Source organism: Rattus norvegicus, chromosome 18 (genome assembly GCF_036323735.1).
Source record: "Rattus norvegicus strain BN/NHsdMcwi chromosome 18, GRCr8, whole genome shotgun sequence".
Taxonomy (NCBI): Eukaryota; Metazoa; Chordata; class Mammalia; order Rodentia; family Muridae; genus Rattus; species Rattus norvegicus.
Genome location: NC_086036.1, coordinates 56,066,627 through 56,085,594, shown reverse-complemented (window position 1 = coordinate 56,085,594; position 18,968 = coordinate 56,066,627).

Sequence of the window (18,968 nt, the reverse complement as noted above, 5' to 3'; positions counted from 1 at the left end):
TATAGCTTGCCTCCTTATGTTGGGTTTTACCATTTATTATCCTTTGTAGTGCTGGATTTGTAGAAAGATATTGTGTAAATTTGGTTTTGTCATGGAATATCTTGGTTTCTCCATCAATGTTAATTGAGAGTTTTGCTGGATACAGTAACCTGGGCTGGCATTTGTGTTCTCTTAGGGTCTGTATGACATCCGTCCAGGATCTTCTGGCCTTCATAGTTTCTGGCGAGAAGTCTGGTGTGATTCTGATAGGTCTGCCTGTATATGTTACTTGACCTTTTTCCCTTACTGCTTTTAATATTCTTTCTTTATTTTGTGCGTTTGGTGTTTTGACTATTATGTGACGGGAGGTGTTTCTTTTCTGGTCCAATCTATTTGGAGTTCTGTAGGCTTCTTGTATGCCTATGGGTATCTCTTTTTTTAGGTTAGGGAAGTTTTCTTCTATGATTTTGTTGAAGATATTTACTGGTCCTTTGAGCTGGGAGTCTTCACTCTCTTCTATACCTATTATCCTTAGGTTTGATCTTCTCATTGAGTCCTGGATTTCCTGTATGTTTTGGACCAGTAGCTTTTTCTGCTTTACATTATCTTTGACAGTTGAGTCAATGATTTCTATGGAATCTTCTGCTCCCGAGATTCTCTCTTCCATCTCTTGTATTCTGTTGATGAAGCTTGTATCTACAGCTCCTTGTCTTTTCTTTTGATTTTCTATGTCCAGGGTTGTTTCCATGTGTTCTTTCTTGATTGCTTCTATTTCCATTTTTAATTCCTTCAACTGTTTGATTGTGTTTTCCTGGAATTCTTTCAGGGATTTTTGCAATTCCTCTCTGTAGGCTTCTACTTGTTCTCTAAGGGAGTTCTTTATGTCTTTCTTGAAGTCCTCCAGCATCATGATCAAATATGATTTTGAAACTAGATCTTGCTTTTCTGGTGTGTTTGGATATTCCGTGTTTGCTTTGGTGGGAGAATTGGGCTCCGATGATGCCATGTAGTCTTGGTTTCTGTTGCTTGGGTTCCTGCGCTTGCCTCTCGCCATCAGATCATCTCTAGTGTTACTTTGTTCTGCTATTTCTGACCGTGGCTAGACTGTCCTATAAGCCTGTGTGTCAGGAGTGCTGTAGACCTGTTTTCCTGTTTTCTTTCAGCCAGTTATGGGGACAGAGTGTTCTGCTTTCGGGCGTGTAGTTTTTCCTCTCTACAGGTCTTCAGCTGTTCCTGTGGGCCTGTGTCTTGAGTTCACCAGGCAGGTTTCTTGCAGGGGAAAAGTTGGTCCTACCTGAGGTTCCAAGGCTCAAGTTTGCTCGTGGGGTACTGCCCAAGTCCTCTCCGCGGCGGCAGCAACCGGGAAGATCTGCGCCGCTCCTTCCGGGAGCCTCCGTGCACCAGGGTTCCAGATGGCGTTTGGTGTTTTCCTCTGGCGTCTGGATGTGCACAGAGTGCAGTCTCTTCTGGTTTCCCAGGCGTGTCTGCCTCTCAGAAGGTTTAGCTCTCCCTCCCACGGGATTTGGGTGCAGAGAACTGTTTATCCGGTCTGTTTCCTTCAGGTTCCGGCGGTGTCTCCCAGTATTTCTTTATGTCTTTACAAACTTTTGCTACTGTCCCCTTCTTTTCTGTCCTCCCCTACTTTAGGATATGCTACGATAGACAAGCATAGTGAGTCCTATCAATCAATGGTGTCTGGGTTTCTAAAGTTGAAAGAATTGTGTTATATCCCTACCTACATCACTTGCCCTTTTGAAGGCATTCCTCAAACATGGATGTATATATGGGGTTATTAGAATGGTGTATAGACTGTAGTCCAGCTAGTCCAACAATGGCTGTCTTCCAGTAGAAGGGTCAAGAATCCAGCTGGATGTCCAATCTTGTCTTCAGTATACACTGGAATCCTGAAAAAGTAGGCTCTAATTGGCAATGATGAAATGGTCTAGCCAGAGGGAGTGAGAGCAAGAAGGGAAAATCCAGAAACTTCCTTCTTCCATGTGCTTTATATAGGCTATCAGCAGGTGTGGCCCAAATTAAGCATATATCTTCCCACTTTACACAATTCAGATTAAACGTTGTCTTTCATGCTTCAAACGATTTATTTAATTAAAAAAATCCCTTACCAGTGTATCTAGACACTTAGGTTTCAGTTAGATGTAGTCAAGTTGACAACCAAAAATAGCCACCACAGATGCCCAACCTCCTACATATAATCATTTTAAGAAAGGGAAACAACATCAGCACAATCTCAGGCTAGAACATCCTATATCTCTAAGATGGTAAGACAATGAAGACTCCTGAACATTCCTCATGATACTTTTGAGGACACCTCCCACGTACCCCACAGTCCAGATCAGATGGAACCTGCCTCAGAAGCCAGAGAGCAAGTGTCTGGCAAATTCAACCATCTTTTGGGGAAAAATTGTATTGCTCACATTTCAGGGTCTGAACAGGAGGAGAACCTCCAGCAGCATTCCCCACCTGCTTCCAACTGGGCAAGCCATGTGTTGAAAGCACAATCACCCAGAATATCAGAGAAACGTGGTGTGAATATTGTTCCCCAGAGAAGAGACAAGGAAAGAAAATGGAGCTGAATGAGGAATGCCGAATGGCTGAGAAACACCTAAAGAAATGTTCAACATCTTTAGTCATAAGGGAAATGCAAATCAAAACAACCCTGAGATTTCACCTCACACCAGTGAGAATGGCTAAGATCAAAAACTCAGGTGACAGCAGATCCTGGCGAGGATGCGGAGAAAGAGGAACACTCCTCCATTGTTGGTGAGATTGCAGACTGGTACAACCATTCTGGAAATCAGTCTGGAGGTTCCTCAGAAATTGGACATTGAACTGCCTGAGGACCCAGCTATACCTCTCTTGGGCATATACCCAAAGGATGCCCCAACATATAAAAAAAGACACATGCTCCACTATGTTCATAGCAGCCTTATTTATAATAGCCAGAAGCTGGAAAGAACCCAGATGCCCTTCAACAGAGGAATGGATACAGAAAATGTGGTACATCTACACAATGGAATATTACTCAGCTATCCAAAACAATGCCTTTATGAAATTCATAGGCAAATGTTTGGAACTGGAAAATATCATCCTGAGTGAGGTAACCCAATCACAGAAAAACACACATGGTATGCACTCATTGATAAGTGGCTATTAGCCCAAATGCTTGAATTACCCTAGATGCCTAGAACAAATGAAACTCAAGACGGATGATCAAAATGTGAATGCTTCACTCCTTCTTTAAAAGGGGAACGAGAATACCATTGGCAGGGAGTAGAGAGGCAAAGATTAAAACAGACACAGAAGGAACACCCATTCAGAGCCTGCCCCATATGTGGCCCATGCATATACAGCCATCCAATTAGACAAGATGGATGAAGCAAAGTAGTGCAGGCCAACAGGAGCCGGATGTAGATCTCTCCCGAGAGACACAGCCAGAATACAGCAAACACAGAGGCGTATGCCAGCAGCAAACCACTGAATTGAGAATAGGACCCCTGTTGAAGGAATCAAAGAAAAAACAGGAAGAGCTTGAGGGGCTCGAGACCCCATATGTACAACAATGCCAAGCAACCAGAGCTTCCAGGGACTAAGCCACTACCTAAAGACTATACATGGACTGACCCTGGACTCTGACCTCATAGGTAGCAATGAATATTCTAGTAAGAGCACCAGTGGAAGGGGAAGCCCTGGGTCCTGCTAAGACTGAACCCCCAGTGAACTAGATTGTTGGGGGGAGGGCCGCAATGGGGGGAGGATGGGGAGGGGAACACCCATAAGGAAGGGGAGGGGGAGGGGCTCGAGACCCCTTATGAACAACAATGCCAAGCAACCAGAGCTTCCAGGGACTAAGCCATTACCTAAAGACTATACATGGACTGACCCTGGACTCTGACCTCATAGGTAGCAATGAATATCCTAGTAAGAGCACCAGTGGAAGGGGAAGCCCTAGGTCCTGCTAAGACTGAACGTGATTGTTGGGGGGAGGGTGGCAATGGGGGGAGGATGGGGGGGAACACCCATAAAGAAGGGGAGGGGGAGGGATTAGGGGGATGTTGGCCCGTAAACCGGGAAGGGGAATAACACTCGAAATGTAAATAAGAAATACTCAAGTTAAAAAAATAAAAATAAAAATTAAAAAAAAAAAGCAGGGGAGGCGGGAGGGGGATGTTTGCCCGGAAACCGGGAAAGGGAATAACACTCGAAATGTAAATTAGAAATACTCAAGTTAATTAAAAAAAATGGAGCTGAAAACCCCATTTGTAGCCTCATGCCTCACCCGGGCCTCATTGGCTCTGAAGTTAGATAGAGGTCTACCAAAAGGCTCACTATCTGCAAAAGTAGAAGACTTGGGAGTAGAAGTAGAACAACAGAAGGCAAAAAACAGGGGATTTTCCTAGCATTATGGATTTTGGTGAATTAGGCCTTTGTTTTCATGTATGTAGCGTAGTCCATGTGTGGACTTTTATGGGCTGAATGGTACCTCCATCATATGACATCATCTGTGCTAAGGTCTGGGGGCCTGTTACAGTCTTACAATACATATGAAGAGAGGGGTGTTTAAAGACTTGGATAAACAAATATAAATTCTGGAAAAGTAAGCAGCAAATGTTAAAATGCACAGTGGAAATCTATCTGTGAGGTATGTGCTCTAGTGAGAAATGCATTCTCCCAACTTAGTTGAAAAGGAGAAATGAATCTATGAAGCAGTAGTTTTAAGGAACTGATTTTCAGCCGAAATCTACAAGTACATTTGAGATAGTCCCTGTTCTGTGTGGCATGTGTGCCTGAGTGCTTATATACCTGTGTATATGTTGTATGTATGTATGTGGTATATATGTGTGTGCGTGTAACTATGGGTACACAGAAGTCAAAGGAAGATGCTAGATGTTCCTTTAGTTCATGCTCCACCTTATTCATTTGAGAGCGGGTCTCTCACTGAGTCTAAGGCTATGCTGGTGGCAGGCCAGAAAGCCTTGGCATGGCCCCTGTGAAGACCTTCTCTGCAGTGTGGCATGCCAGTATTTTACCTCATTGCCCATTCTCTTTGCACTCAGATCCTTATTATTTTGTGTCAAGCTCTCTAAGCCATTTCTCCAGCTCAGCTTCTGAGATATCTGAGGGATCTAACAACAACAATAAAATGTTATTATTACATCAACCATGTGAGTTATTGAGAGAAAAATTACAACAATAACAAAAGTGGTGAGAGGAAGGAAATGGGAAGGAGGCCAAGAAGGCCCAGTAGAAAAAAACCCTTGCCTCTCTGCCTGAAGTCCTGAGCCTTGTCCCAGAAACCATATGGTGAGAGGAAGAACCAACTTGCTATGCATTCTTTTATTTGCAGACTATGGTAAACAATGAGTGTGCATTGTAAACCTGAGGACTCTTATGTAAACACATAGTGAAGAAATAATAAGCCAGAAATCAAAAGTAGTGTATCCCTGTTTAATTGAAATTATACAAGGAAAAATGAAAATGAAGAGGCAAGAAAATAAAAACCAGCAAATTGACAGACTTAAGTATGACCATATCAACACGCATATAAAATAAAAATGATTTGAGGCCTAATAAAACGTCAATTTTATCGAAACATAGTAAAGAAAAAAATTAGTGTTGAATGACTCTGAGATTCTACCTTACGCCTATGAGAATGGCTAATAACTCAAGGGATAGCACATGCTGGGAAGCATGTGGAATAATGTGAACACTCCTTTATTTCTGGTGGGAGTGCAAACTTGCACAACCACTTTGGAAATCATTTTGTTGGTTTCTCAGAGAACTGGGGATAGTTTTACCTCAAGATCTAGCTGTACCACTCCTGGGCATATACCCAAAAGATGCTTCACAATCCCACAAAGACAGTTGCTCAACTATGTTCATAGCAGTTTTATTTGCAAAAGCCAGAAACTGGAAACAACCCAGATGCTCCTCAAGTGAAGAATGGATACAGAAAATATGGTTCATTCACACAATGGAATACTATTCAGTCATTAAAAACAAGGACATCATGAATTTTACAGTCAAAAGAATGGAACTTGAGAATATCATCCTGAGTGAAGTGAACCAATCCCCAAAGGATATGCATGATATATATTCCCTTATAAGTGGATATTATCCATAAAGTAGAGGATAAACATGCTACAATCCACAGACATATAGAAGTGAAATAACAAGGAGGGCCCAAGAGAGGATGGGTGAATCTTTCTCAGAAGGGGAAATAAAGTAGATATTGGAGGTTGATGGAAGGAGGGAACTGGGTGGGAGAGGGGAGAAGGAGGGGTGTTGGGTGGATATATCAGGTGTATGGAGAGCATGGGAGAAAGAAAGCAAATTGGCAGTGGGAAGGGAAGGATATCTAGGATGTGTTAGAGACCTGGGACGTGGTGGGGACAGGGAAGGCCCCAGGGAGTCTATAGGGGCAGATCTATCTGGGACTCCCAGCAGTGGGGGATATGACCCCTGAAATGGCCACCACCACCCAAAATGTGTCTTGTTTACAAGATGTGCAGGGACAAAAGATGCGCAGAGACAGAGGGAATGGCTCACGAATGACGCCCAAATTGAGACCTATCCCATGGGCAAGAGACCATCCCTGACACTATTAATAATACTCTGTTATGCTTGCAGATGGGGGGCAGCATAATTGTACTCTGAAAGTCTCTGTTGGGAGCTATGACCTTAAAACCCTCCATTATTGATGTTAATATTATTGTTACAGTTAAGTATGACTGGGTTCATTAAGAGGTCAAGACAATGGAAAATCCCCAGCCAACTGTAGAAGGCAAATAGAAATCTGGTGGTCAGGATGCCTAATGATATGACAAACTTGTGACCTATCAGAGAAATACATCTGGTGGTCGGGTTGCCTAATGATATGCCAATCTTGTGACCTTTCTGAGAAACCAACATCCTGCTGACAACAGCTGACCAGAAGAGCACTGTGTCCTTGGCTTGCATAGATGTTTTCTGCTTTCCCCTCCCTCTGTTACCCTTGCTATTGTATAAATTCAGTATTGGGGAAAAATAAAATTTGTCACCTTGATCAGACTCTTGTCTTGGTGTCCTTCACGTCTCTGGTCCCCTATTATCTCCTAGGTGGTCCCCAACCTCCACTAACTGCCCTGAAGGCCAAGGCAAACTGTTGCAGAGACATGAGGCTTTTGGGTGTTGCAGAGGAGAGAACACTGCTCACCTGGGAAGGATAGGCCTATCTGTTCATTACAGAAGCCAGAGAGTGACTTTTGGTGATATGATGCCATGGTACCTACTGTGAGACAGTCCAGGAGATTATAGAACAGGCACATATCTTAAGGTAAGTTTAAGTGATGGGACAAGCATTTTAACAGTTACCTTTTGTGACAGGACTCAAGGAGTCACTGAAGATGTGAGGAATAGGCTTAAGAAAAAAAAAGAAATCTAAAGAAATTCTTAGACTTTGTGAGAAATATTTGTGCATGTTTCCCCCAGGAGGCAACAGTTGATGCAAAAAGATGGCACAGAGTTGGTGATTGTGTTAAAGACTATTATGAGATTTTTGGCCCTGGAAAAATTCCAGTATCTGCCTTCAGTTGCTGGTCTCTTATTAATGATATCCTTAGGACAAACCCCTGAGTGGCCAGAACTTCAACACTTGGACACAGAAGGAGAACGTTCATTAAGAGAACATTTTTTGAGGTAGCCTGCCTCCCTTCCCTTGTCCACTGACCCTATTCTAGGAGAGGAGTCTGTCTCTGGCATTAAGTCACCTTCTCTGTCATTCATCATTGATATGGAGAGTTCCTCTGATTCTATTCCTGCAGCAGTCAGTTCCTGCCCCTGTGGTCAAAATGCCCCAGGTTAGGGGACATGGGAGCCCCTAAGGTAGTTCCAGAAAAAGTCTGCAGGAGACTCAGAGGAACTATGTTTTGACAAACAGAATTTGGAATAGGCTTTGGCTGGGTTTACCCTAGGATTATATCAAGAGGAAGTCTTGGCACTGGCTCTTCAGCTTACTCCAACTGGAGGCTGTGGCCAAGGTCAGGAGCAATGTTTTCTTTTCCATGGGCCTCTAACCTAGTGAGACAGATTGGTGAAGGGCTGGGAACTGCTCCTGGGGTCATGGAATTCAGAGGCATGAGGAGGGCTGTCGTTCTATTAAAGATCAGTACTCCAGTGTTAATAATCTCTTTATTGGATGTAAGAGTCAGGATGCCCAGCTCAACTGTGACTCCTGTTGTCGGTATGGCAGTGGGAAGAGTCCATATAGATCCAGGTGAGCCAGTTATCTCTGACTGTAGCTTACTCTCTTATACCTGAGGCTTCAATCAGATCACACCCCTGTCCCCTGGGAAAGTCTCCCTTCAACACTCTAGAGGCTCAAATGCTTTGCTCCCCTGGTCTCTTGGTGGAGACAGCTTATTTGATGTCCAAGAGCCTGAAAACTCCTTTATTAATCATCTAGCAGCTCCTGTGTCCCATGTGTTCCTGGTGTGTCTGCCCTTGGTCAGTGAATGGGGAGAAAGTGGGGTCCTATCTGTGGGCTGTGGGCTTAGGGGGGAGAGGGCTTCTGGCAGACCAGGTTTCCGTAGGCAGGTTTTGTGCCCCAGGTCTGTGGATCAGTTCCAGCTCTAAGCACAGGAGGAGACTGGAAAGGTCCCTTTTCAGGCTCCTCAGCCCTGTGCACTGGTTTGTCTCTCTTTGGACATTCAGTAGAGAGAAAGTGGGGTCCCACCTGTGGGCTCTGGTCTTAGGTGAAAGAGTGCTTCTGGCAGACCCGCTCTCTGCATACAAGTTTTCTGTCCGAGAGCTAGTTGCAGTTCTATGTATTGGTTATTACTGTTGTTACTATTGGTTATTGCAAATATGAGCATACATAAGAAAGTGTGAGAGATGCAACTATACCCATAGGAATAATGATAAATCATTAGGAACTGGTTTAATATTATGTCCATTTAACAGGACAATAATAGCAATTCTCACGTCAGGTCTATAATTTTTAGCCTTAAGTTTTTGCTCAGATATCGAGAAACTATGAAATCTAATTAGGAAGCAATTGGTTACATGGATGACTTTCTTGCTACTATTACACTGGTGGGTATATTTTGTCTGACAAGTTATTATTGAAGATCACAGAATTCACAGATTAATGGTTATTTTTTATTACTTTTTAGTGTAGATGGACCTTTCCAGCACTTTGAAAGCTAGCCATTAATGCTGTAGCTTCTCAGGGTCAGCTTGATTTTTCCATGTTGTATAACTTAAGTGTGTTGTTTTCATTACTTCGTTCTTACCATCAAATTCTGCAAGAACACTGACAATAAACTGTAATGGTCACAGACCTCACTATTCAACAATTCCAAAGTAGTGGCCTACTCTATCTTAATATGTATGTGCAAGATATATGTATATGTTTGCATGTATATATGTATGTGTGTGTATGTATGTATGTATGCATGTGTCTATGTGTATGCAAGTGTGTGAGTGTGTGTGTGTGTGTGTGTGTGTGTGTGTGTGTGTGTAGTTTTGGAAGCCTCTGCAGTGGTAGATTTCCATCTTGGAAACACTTTAGTGTTATTTATCACCTTTAAATCCTTTCCTTCTTCTATGATATCCTCCTTCTTCTACCCAATTTAAATCTTCCTATTCCATAATTATATTTTATCCCTTTCTGATGGACTCACTTTTTTCAACTCTGAACAAGTACCCATTAAATCTTTTATGATTTGCCTTGGCAGTGGTGTCTCTGCACAATAATAGAAAAGAAACTATAGCACTCATTTCAAGTTTTTGTAGTAAAACTATCATGTTTCTATTACACATACATATGAAAACACATAGTAATTAATAAACTAAGATCAGGGACCCAGGTATAAATCCATATATTTTCTTGATTTTTGACACAGCTGTCAAAGATACATACTAGAGTAAATGGAGCATCTTTAAAAAACTGTGCTTGGAAAACCTGGATAGTAGACATGTAGCATAATACAACTTGATTGCTATTTTCTCTTTCTGTCCAAAAATAAATTCCACATTAACCAAAGGCTTCAAGGTTACCCTTAAAATTCTGAAACTTCCATGAGACTATATTGGGAGTACATTTCAGAATGTTCAGGTTTAGGATGTACTTTCTGAATAGACCCTGTTTCACACAGGAAATGAGCCATCAATAAACAAGTGGACTTATGAAGATAAATTGCTTCAATATTCTGAAACTGGTAATCTATTGTAGGCAGCCTTCAGAATAGGAAACAATCTTCACTAGCAGTCAATCAGATAGAGGATTGATATATAGAATATGCAAAGAGTTGAAAAAGTAGTCACTTAGAAAATAAGCTACTCAATAAAAATGAGTTATAGAAGAAACAGAAGTGATAAAAAATATCAAAAAGAGCATTCAAATTCCTAGCCATCAAGGTACTTTTAATTAAAATTACTTTGAGCTTTCATCCAACCCCACTCAGATGTTTAAGATTAAGAAAACCAACAAGACTCTGCCCAGGGGAGGCTACATGCAGATCTTTTTCTTTCCCCTATATCCTCTAAATCCAATTGTCTCATGACCAGCTATGAATCAGACTACCTGATGCAGCATCCTCCTTTACCACATGCCCCCATCTCCAAATGACCATAGAGAATTTCACATCCTTAGTGTCTTCTCTAACCTACTTCCTTATCCAAACTCCCAATGCCAGCAGGCACTCGCCAGGAACACACACACCACTCTTGCCAGGGAAACAGACAGATAGGCAATCTGCAGATTTTCACCTACCTCTGTTCTCCTTTAAATCCAATCCCCAAGTCTCATGCCCAGGTTTGCAGCCCACCAACTTCTGAGGCCTCCTATGTACCCCTGCCCTCATCTCCAATGGATCTCATAGATGTTCCTTTTCAAAATTTTCTCCTCCTACTCATTGATTTATCTCAAGCCCCAATTCTAGCAGGGAATCCCTGGGAACTCTCAGACTCCTCCAGCTAGGGCAGCACATAGGTTAACTGTAGATTATTATACCTCCTTTATTTCCCCCAAATCAATCCCTGAGTGTTATCCACAGATCTATTGCTGACCACCTGCTTTGGCCTCTCCTCCTCTGTCCCCATTCCTGGACGAGATCCTGGTAGAACACTTTGCTTCCCTGAGTTATTTGGACCCCCTTAGCACCCTCCCAGCACATTCCCATTTCTAAGTGTCAGTACTCAATACCCAGAAACACACTTTGATTGGAACCTTATTGGCCACACCTAGGGACACCAGGAGAATTTCCTACAAGGCAACACACAGCCACCACACTCTCCTGAAAGTTAGAAAGGGCAATAGAAACCAAAGATCAAAGCACGATCGGTATATCAGCTTTCCAGAGCAACAGCCAGTATGAATCAGAAGCAGTGGCATGATCTAGGAGAAACCAAAAGGCCCTGCCAAATTGTCAGGAGTCCGCAGAAATAGCCAGAATCAGCTGGAATACCAGGAGAGGGACTTTGGCATGTTTCTATGAAGACCAGTGAAGACCAATGAAGACCAGCAAAGACCAGAAATGACCAGTGAAGAACAGTGAAGAAGTGAAGCATTGCAGTGTAGTGATGCAATGGCATCCTCTCATTCTTTGTGGGATTCCAATAATATTCTGCCCAAACTTCAGATGCTCTTTGAAGTATGTGTGTTCAGCAAAACATCACAGGTCTTCTTACAAGACAGCTTCTAGACAAAGATCACGTGACACAACAGAGTTAGTAAAGAAGCTAGAAATTTCCACTTCAACAAAACACGTTATGTCTCTGAGCCCAGCAACCCTACCAGAACAGTTCCTGAGTATTGCAATATAACCTGAACCACAGGAACAAGATTTAAAATAGCCTTTATGAACATGATAGAGGTCCTTAAAGAGGAAATAAATAAATTCCTTAAAAAACTCTATAAAAACATAAAAAAGTAGAAGCAAACGAATAAAACATTCCAGACCTGATAGTAGAAATGAATCAATAAAGAGGAAAGTCTGAAAATGAAAAAAGAAACAAAAACAAAAATAAAAAAACAAACCAAGAACTTGAAGAAGGCATGCTTGGAAAGTCTAATTCCTTGGTGTTCTTCCTCCCTTCTGTCTCTTATTCTCTTTTTCAACTCTACATTTTTTTAGAATAAAACATCCTAATGACATTCTTCTGAACACATGGGTCAGTTCCCTGCTCAGGCATAATTAAAGAAGTTTCCTTTTGAAGCAGATAGGAACAGAGACCCACAGAGAGAATTATGCAGAAAGTAAAAAACCTTGGAACATCCGGTTTTAAATGGTGTGTATCCATTAAATGCCTCCCCTCAGGATTCTGGGTATCATTCAGAAGAGTGGAAAAAAGAGTATAAGAGACAAAAGGAATGGAGAACACCAAGGAACTAGACCCTCTAAATTAACAGGATAGATACATCATATGAACTCACAGAAGCAGGCAGCATGCATAGAGCATGCACACATCAACACAATGCTCTTTATGTACATCTTATGGCTTCCAGCTTTTATGGGATTCTTGAATATGGGAATGAGTGGAACTCTGTTTTCTGTGCCTTCTCTTGTTTTTTCTCCTGTTTTTGTTTGTTTTGTCCAATTTCAATGTATTAGTTTTCATTCTATTACATTATATTTTAATTTTATATTGTATATTATACACATTATGTTATACGTTTACATGTTATATGATATATGATGTATGATGAATTATATATTATATGTTATATTGTTATCTGTTAGTAATCTGTTTTTTAGTGAGTAATAGAAAGGGATTGAATCTTTATGGGACATAAAAGAGAAGGAATTGTGAGGAGTTGAGGGAGGGAATCTGTTACCAGGATATAAAGTGTGAGAAAAAGAAAATCTATTTTCAAAAAAAGGGGAAAAGGAGAAAAAGAAAACAAATATTAATAAGCTCTGGCTAGTATGTAGGATAATAGAAATTCTTATTCATGGTTGGTGTAAGTACAAACTGGTGCGGCCTTTCTGAAAATCAGTGTGGATGTTTCTCAAACAAAAAACGAAACATCAATTATGAATTGATACACTATATACCCAGCTATATCAACCCTAGGCATATACCACAAGGACTCTATATTTTACCATATGGATACCTGCTCATTCATGTCCATTCCAACTCTACTCCCAATTGCTGAATATGGAAGCAGTCTGAATGCCCATGAACCGAAGAATGTTCAATGAAAACATCACACACACACACACACACACACACACACACACACACACACACACAAACACACACACACAGTAGAATTCTATTTATCTGTGAAGAAGAATAAAATCACAAAAATTTCAGGTTAATGGTCAGATCTGGTAAACACAAAGATTGCGGGCTTCCTCCTTAAGATATCAATAAAGTCCCACACCCGCGGATCCCGGCCCGCAGCAGCTCTCTGCTCCCAAACCCCGTGGGAGAGAGACCTCACCGCCTGGTCAGGTGGGCACTCCTGAGGCTGCGGAGCGGAGGAGACCACCAACACTGCCCACCCCTGCCCACATCCCTGGCCCAAGAGGAAACTGTGTAGGGCCTCTGGGTTCCCGTAGGGGAGGGCCCAGGAGCGGCAGGACCCCTGCGCCTGAGACACCGCCGGAACCTGAAGGAGGCAGACCGGATAAACAGTTCTCTGCACCCAAATCCCGTGGGAGGGAGAGCTGAACCTACAGAGAGGCAGACACGCCTGGGAAACCAGAGGAGACTGCACTCTGCGCACATCCAGATGCCAGAGGAAAGCACCAAACGCCATCTGGAACCCTGGTGCACAGAGGCTCCCGGAAAGAGTGGCGCAGATCTTCTCGGTTGCTGCCGCCGCAGAGAGGACTTGGGCAGTACCCCACGAGCACACTTGAGCCTCGGAACCTCAGGTAGGACCAACTTTTCCCCTGCAAGAGGCCTGCCTGGTGAACTCAGGACACACAGAGGCAAAATTCCTCTGGGACCGGGCACTTCCTGTGTTTACCGGAAGTCCCACACCCGAGGATCCCGGCCCGCAGCAGCTCTCTGCTCCCAAGCCCCTTGGGAGAGAGACCTCACCGCCTGGTCAGGTGGGCACTCCTGAGGCTGCGGAGCGGAGGAGACCACCAACACTGCCCACCGCTGCCCACATCCCTGGCCCAAGAGGAAACTGTATAAGGCCTCTGGGTTCCCGTAGGGGAGGGCCCAGGAGCGGCAGGACCCCTGCACCTGAGACACCGCCGGAACCTGAAGGAAACAGACCAGATAAACAGTTCTCTGCACCCAAATCCCATGGGAGGGAGAGCTAGACCTACGGAGAGGCAGACACGCCTGGGAAACCAGAAGAGACTGCACTCTGCACACACATCTCGGACGCCAGAGGAGAACACCAAACCCCATCTGGAACCCTAGTGCACGGAGGCTCCCGAAAAGGGCGGCGCATATCTTCCTGGTTGCTGCCGCTGCAGAGAGATCGTGGGCAGCACCCCGTGAGCAAACTTGGGCCTCGGGACACAGGTAGGACCAAATTTTCTACTGCGGGTGACCTGCCTGGTGAACTCAAGACACAGGCCCACAGGAACAGCTGAAGACCTGTAGAGAGGAAAAACTACACGCCCGAAAGCAGAACACTCTGTCCCCATAACTGGCTGAAAGAAAACAGGAAAACAGGTCTACAGCACTCCTGACACACAGGCTTATAGGACAGTCTAGCCACTGTCAGAAATAGCAAAACAAAGTAACACTAGAGATAATCTGATGGCGAGAGGCAAGCGCAGGAACCCAAGCAACAGAAACCAAGACTACATGGCATCATCGGAGCCCAATTCTCCCACCAAAATACACATGGAATATCCAAACACACCAGAAAAGCAAGATCTAGTTTCAAAATCATATTTGATCATGATGCTGTAGGACTTCAAGAAAGACGTGAAGAACTCCATTAGAGAACAAGTAGAAGCCTACAGAGAGGAATCGCAAAAATGCCTGAAAGAATTCCAGGAAAACATAAATAAACAAATAGAAACCCATAGAGAGGAGACACAAAAATCCCTGAAAGAATAACAGGAAAACACAATCAAACAGTTGAAGGAATTAAAAATGGAAATAGAAGCAATCAAGAAAGAACACATGGAAACAACCCTGGATATAGAAAATCAAAAGAAGAGACAAGGAGCTGTAGATACAAGCTTCACCAACAGAATACAAGAGATGGAAGAGAGAATCTCGGGAGCAGAAGATTCCATAGAAATCATTGACTCAACTGTCAAAGATAATGTAAAGCAGAAAAAGCTACTGGTCCAAAACATACAGGAAATCCAGGACTCAATGAGAAGATCAAACCTAAGGATAATAGGTATAGAAGAGAGTGAAGACTCCCAGCTCAAAGGACCAGTAAATATCTTCAACAAAATCATAGGAGAAAACTTCCCTAACCTAAAAAAAGAGATACCCATAGGCATACAAGAAGCCTACAGAACTCCAAATAGATTGGACCAGAAAAGAAACACCTCCCGTCACATAATAGTCAAAACACCAAACGCACAAAATAAAGAAAGAATATTAAAAGCAGTAAGGGAAAAAGGTCAAGTAACATATAAAGGCAGACCTATCAGAATCACACCAGACTTTTCGCCAGAAACTATGAAGGCCAGAAGATCCTGGACAGATGTCATACAGACCCTAAGAGAACACAAGTGCCAGCCCAGGCTACTGTATCCTGCAAAACTCTCAATTAACATAGATGGAGAAACCAAGATATTCCATGACAAAACCAAATTTACACAATATTTTCTACAAATCCAGCACTACAAAGGATAATAAATGGTAAAGCCCAACATAAGGAGGCAAGCTATACCCTAGAAGAAGCAAGAAACTAATCATCTTGGCAACAAAACAAAGAGAAGAAAAGCACTCAAACATAACCTCACATCCAAATATGAATATAACAGGAAGCAATAATCACTATTCCTTAATATCTCTCAATATCAGTGGCCTCAACTCCCCAATAAAAAGACACAGATTAACAAACTGGGTACGCAACGAGGACCCTGCATTCTGCTGCCTACAGGAAACACACCTCAGAGACAAAGACAGACACTACCTCAGAGTGGAAAGGCTGGAAAACAACTTTCCAAGCAAATGGTCAGAAGAAGCAAGCTGGAGTAGCCATTCTAATATCAAATAAAATCAATCAATTAAAAGTCATCAAAAAAGATAAGGAAGGACACTTCATATTCATCAAAGGAAAAATCCACCAAGATGAACTCTCAATCTTAAATATCTATGCCCCAAATACAAGGGCACCTACATACGTAAAAGAAACCTTACTAAAGCTCAAAACACACATTGCACTTCACACAATAATAGTGGGAGATTTCAACACCCCACTCTCATCAATGGACAGATCATGGAAACAGAAATTACACAGAGACGTAGACAGACTAAGAGAAGTCATGAGCCAAATGGACTTAACAGATATTTATAGAACATTCTATCCTAAAGCAAAAGGATATACCTTCTTCTCAACTCCTCACGGTACTTTCTCCAAAATTGACCATATAGTTGGTTAAAAAACGGGCCTCAACAGGTACAGAAAGATAGAAATAATCCCATGCGTGCTATTGGACCACCACGGCCTAAAACTGGTCTTCAATAACAATAAGGGAAGAATGCCCACATATACGTGGAAATTGAACAATGCTCTACTCAATGATAACCTGGTCAAGGAAGAAATAAAGAAAGAAATTAAAAACTTTTTAGAATTTAATGAAAATGAAGGTACAACATACCCAAACTTATGGGACACAATGAAAGCTGTGCTAAGAGGAAAACTCATAGCGCTGAGTGCCTGCAGAAAGAAACAGGAAAGAGCATATGTCAGGAGCTTGACAGCACACTTAAAACCTCTAGAGCAAAAAGAAGCAAATACACCTAGGAGGAGTAGAAGGCAGGAAATAATCAAACTCAGAGCTGAAATCAACCAAGTAGAAACAAAAAGGACCATAGAAAGAATCAACAGAACCAAAAGTTGGTTCTTTGAGCAAATCAACAAGATAGATAAACCCTTAGCCAGACTAAGGAGAGGACCCAGAGAGTGTGTCCAAATTAACAAAATCAGAAATGAAGAGGGAGACATAACTACAGATTCAGAGGAAATTCAAAAAATCATCAGATCTTAGTATAAAAGCCTATATTCAACAAAACTTGAAAATCTACAGGAAATGGACAATTTCCTAGACAAATATCAGGTACCGAAGTTAAATCAGGAACAGATAAACCAGTTAAACAACCCCATAACTCCTAAGGAAATAGAAGCAGTCATTAAAGGTCTCCCAACCAAAAAGAGCCCAGGTCCAGACGGGTTTAGTGCAGAATTCTATCAAACCTTCATAGAAGACCTCATACCAATATTATCCAAACTATTCCACAAAATTGAAACAGATGGAGCACTACCGAATTCCTTCTATGAAGCCACAATTACTCTTATACCTAAACCACACAAAGACCCAACAAAGAAAGAGAACTTCAGACCAATTTCCCTTATGAATATCGACGCAAAAATACTCAATAAAATTCTGGCAAACCGAATCTAAGAGCACATCAAAACAATCATCCACCATGATCAAGTAGGCTTCATCCCAGGCATGCAGGGATGGTTTAATGTACGGAAAACCATCAACGTGATCCATTATATAAACAAACTGAAAGAACAAAACCACATGATCATTTCATTAGATGCTGAGAAAGCATTTGACAAAATTCAACACCCCTTCATGATAAAAGTCCTGGAAAGAATAGGAATTCAAGGCCCATACCTAAACATAGTAAAAGCCATATACAGCAAACCAGTTGCTAACATTAAACTAAATGGAGAGAAACTTGAAGCAATCCCACTAAAATCAGGGACTAGACAAGGCTGCCCACTCTCTCCCTACTTATTCAATATAGTTCTTGAAGTTCTAGCCAGAGCAATCAGACAACAAAAGGAGGTCAAGGGGATACAGATCAGAAAAGAAGAAGTCAAAATATCACTATTTGCAGATGATATGATAGTTTATTTAAGTGATCCCAAAAGTTCCACCAGAGAACTACTAATGCTGATAAACAACTTCAGCAAAGTGGCTGGGTATAAAATTAACTCAAATAAATCAGTAGCCTTCCTCTACACAAAAGAGAAAGAAGCCGAGAAAGAAATTAGGGAAACGACACCCTTCATAATAGACCCAAATAATATAAAGTACCTTGGTGTGACTTTAACCAAGCAAGTAAAAGATCTGTACAATAAGAACTTCAAGACACTGAAGAAAGAAATTGAAGAAGACCTCAGAAGATGGAAAGATCTCCCATGCTCATGGATTGGCAGGATTAATATAGTAAAAATGGCCATTTTACCAAAAGCGATCTACAGATTCAATGCAATCCCCATCAAAATACCAATCCAATTCTTCAAAGAGTTAGACAGAACAATTTGCAAATTCATCTGGAATAACAAAAAACCCAGGATAGCTAAAACTATCTTCAACAATACGAGGACTTCAGGGTGAATCACTATCCCTGAACTCAAGCAGTATTACAGAGCAATAGTGATAAAAACTGCATGGTATTGGTACAGAGACAGACAGATAGAGCAATGGAATAGAATTGAAGACCCAGAAATGAACCCACATACCTATGGTCACTTGATTTTTGACAAAGGAGCCAAAACCATCCAATGGAAAAAAGATAGCAATTTCAGCAAATGGTGCTGGTTCAACTGGAGGTCAACATGTAGAAGAATGCAGATTGATCCATGCTTATCAACTTTGTTCAAAGCTTAAGTCCAAGTGGATCAAGGACCTCCACATCAAACCTGATACACTCAAACTAATAGAAGAAAAACTAGGGAAGCATCTGGAACACATGGGCACTGGAAAAAATTTCCTGAACAAAACACCAATGGCTTATGCTCTAAGATCAAGAATCGAAAAATGGGATCTCATAAAACTGCAAAGCTTCTGTAAGGCAAAGGACGCTGT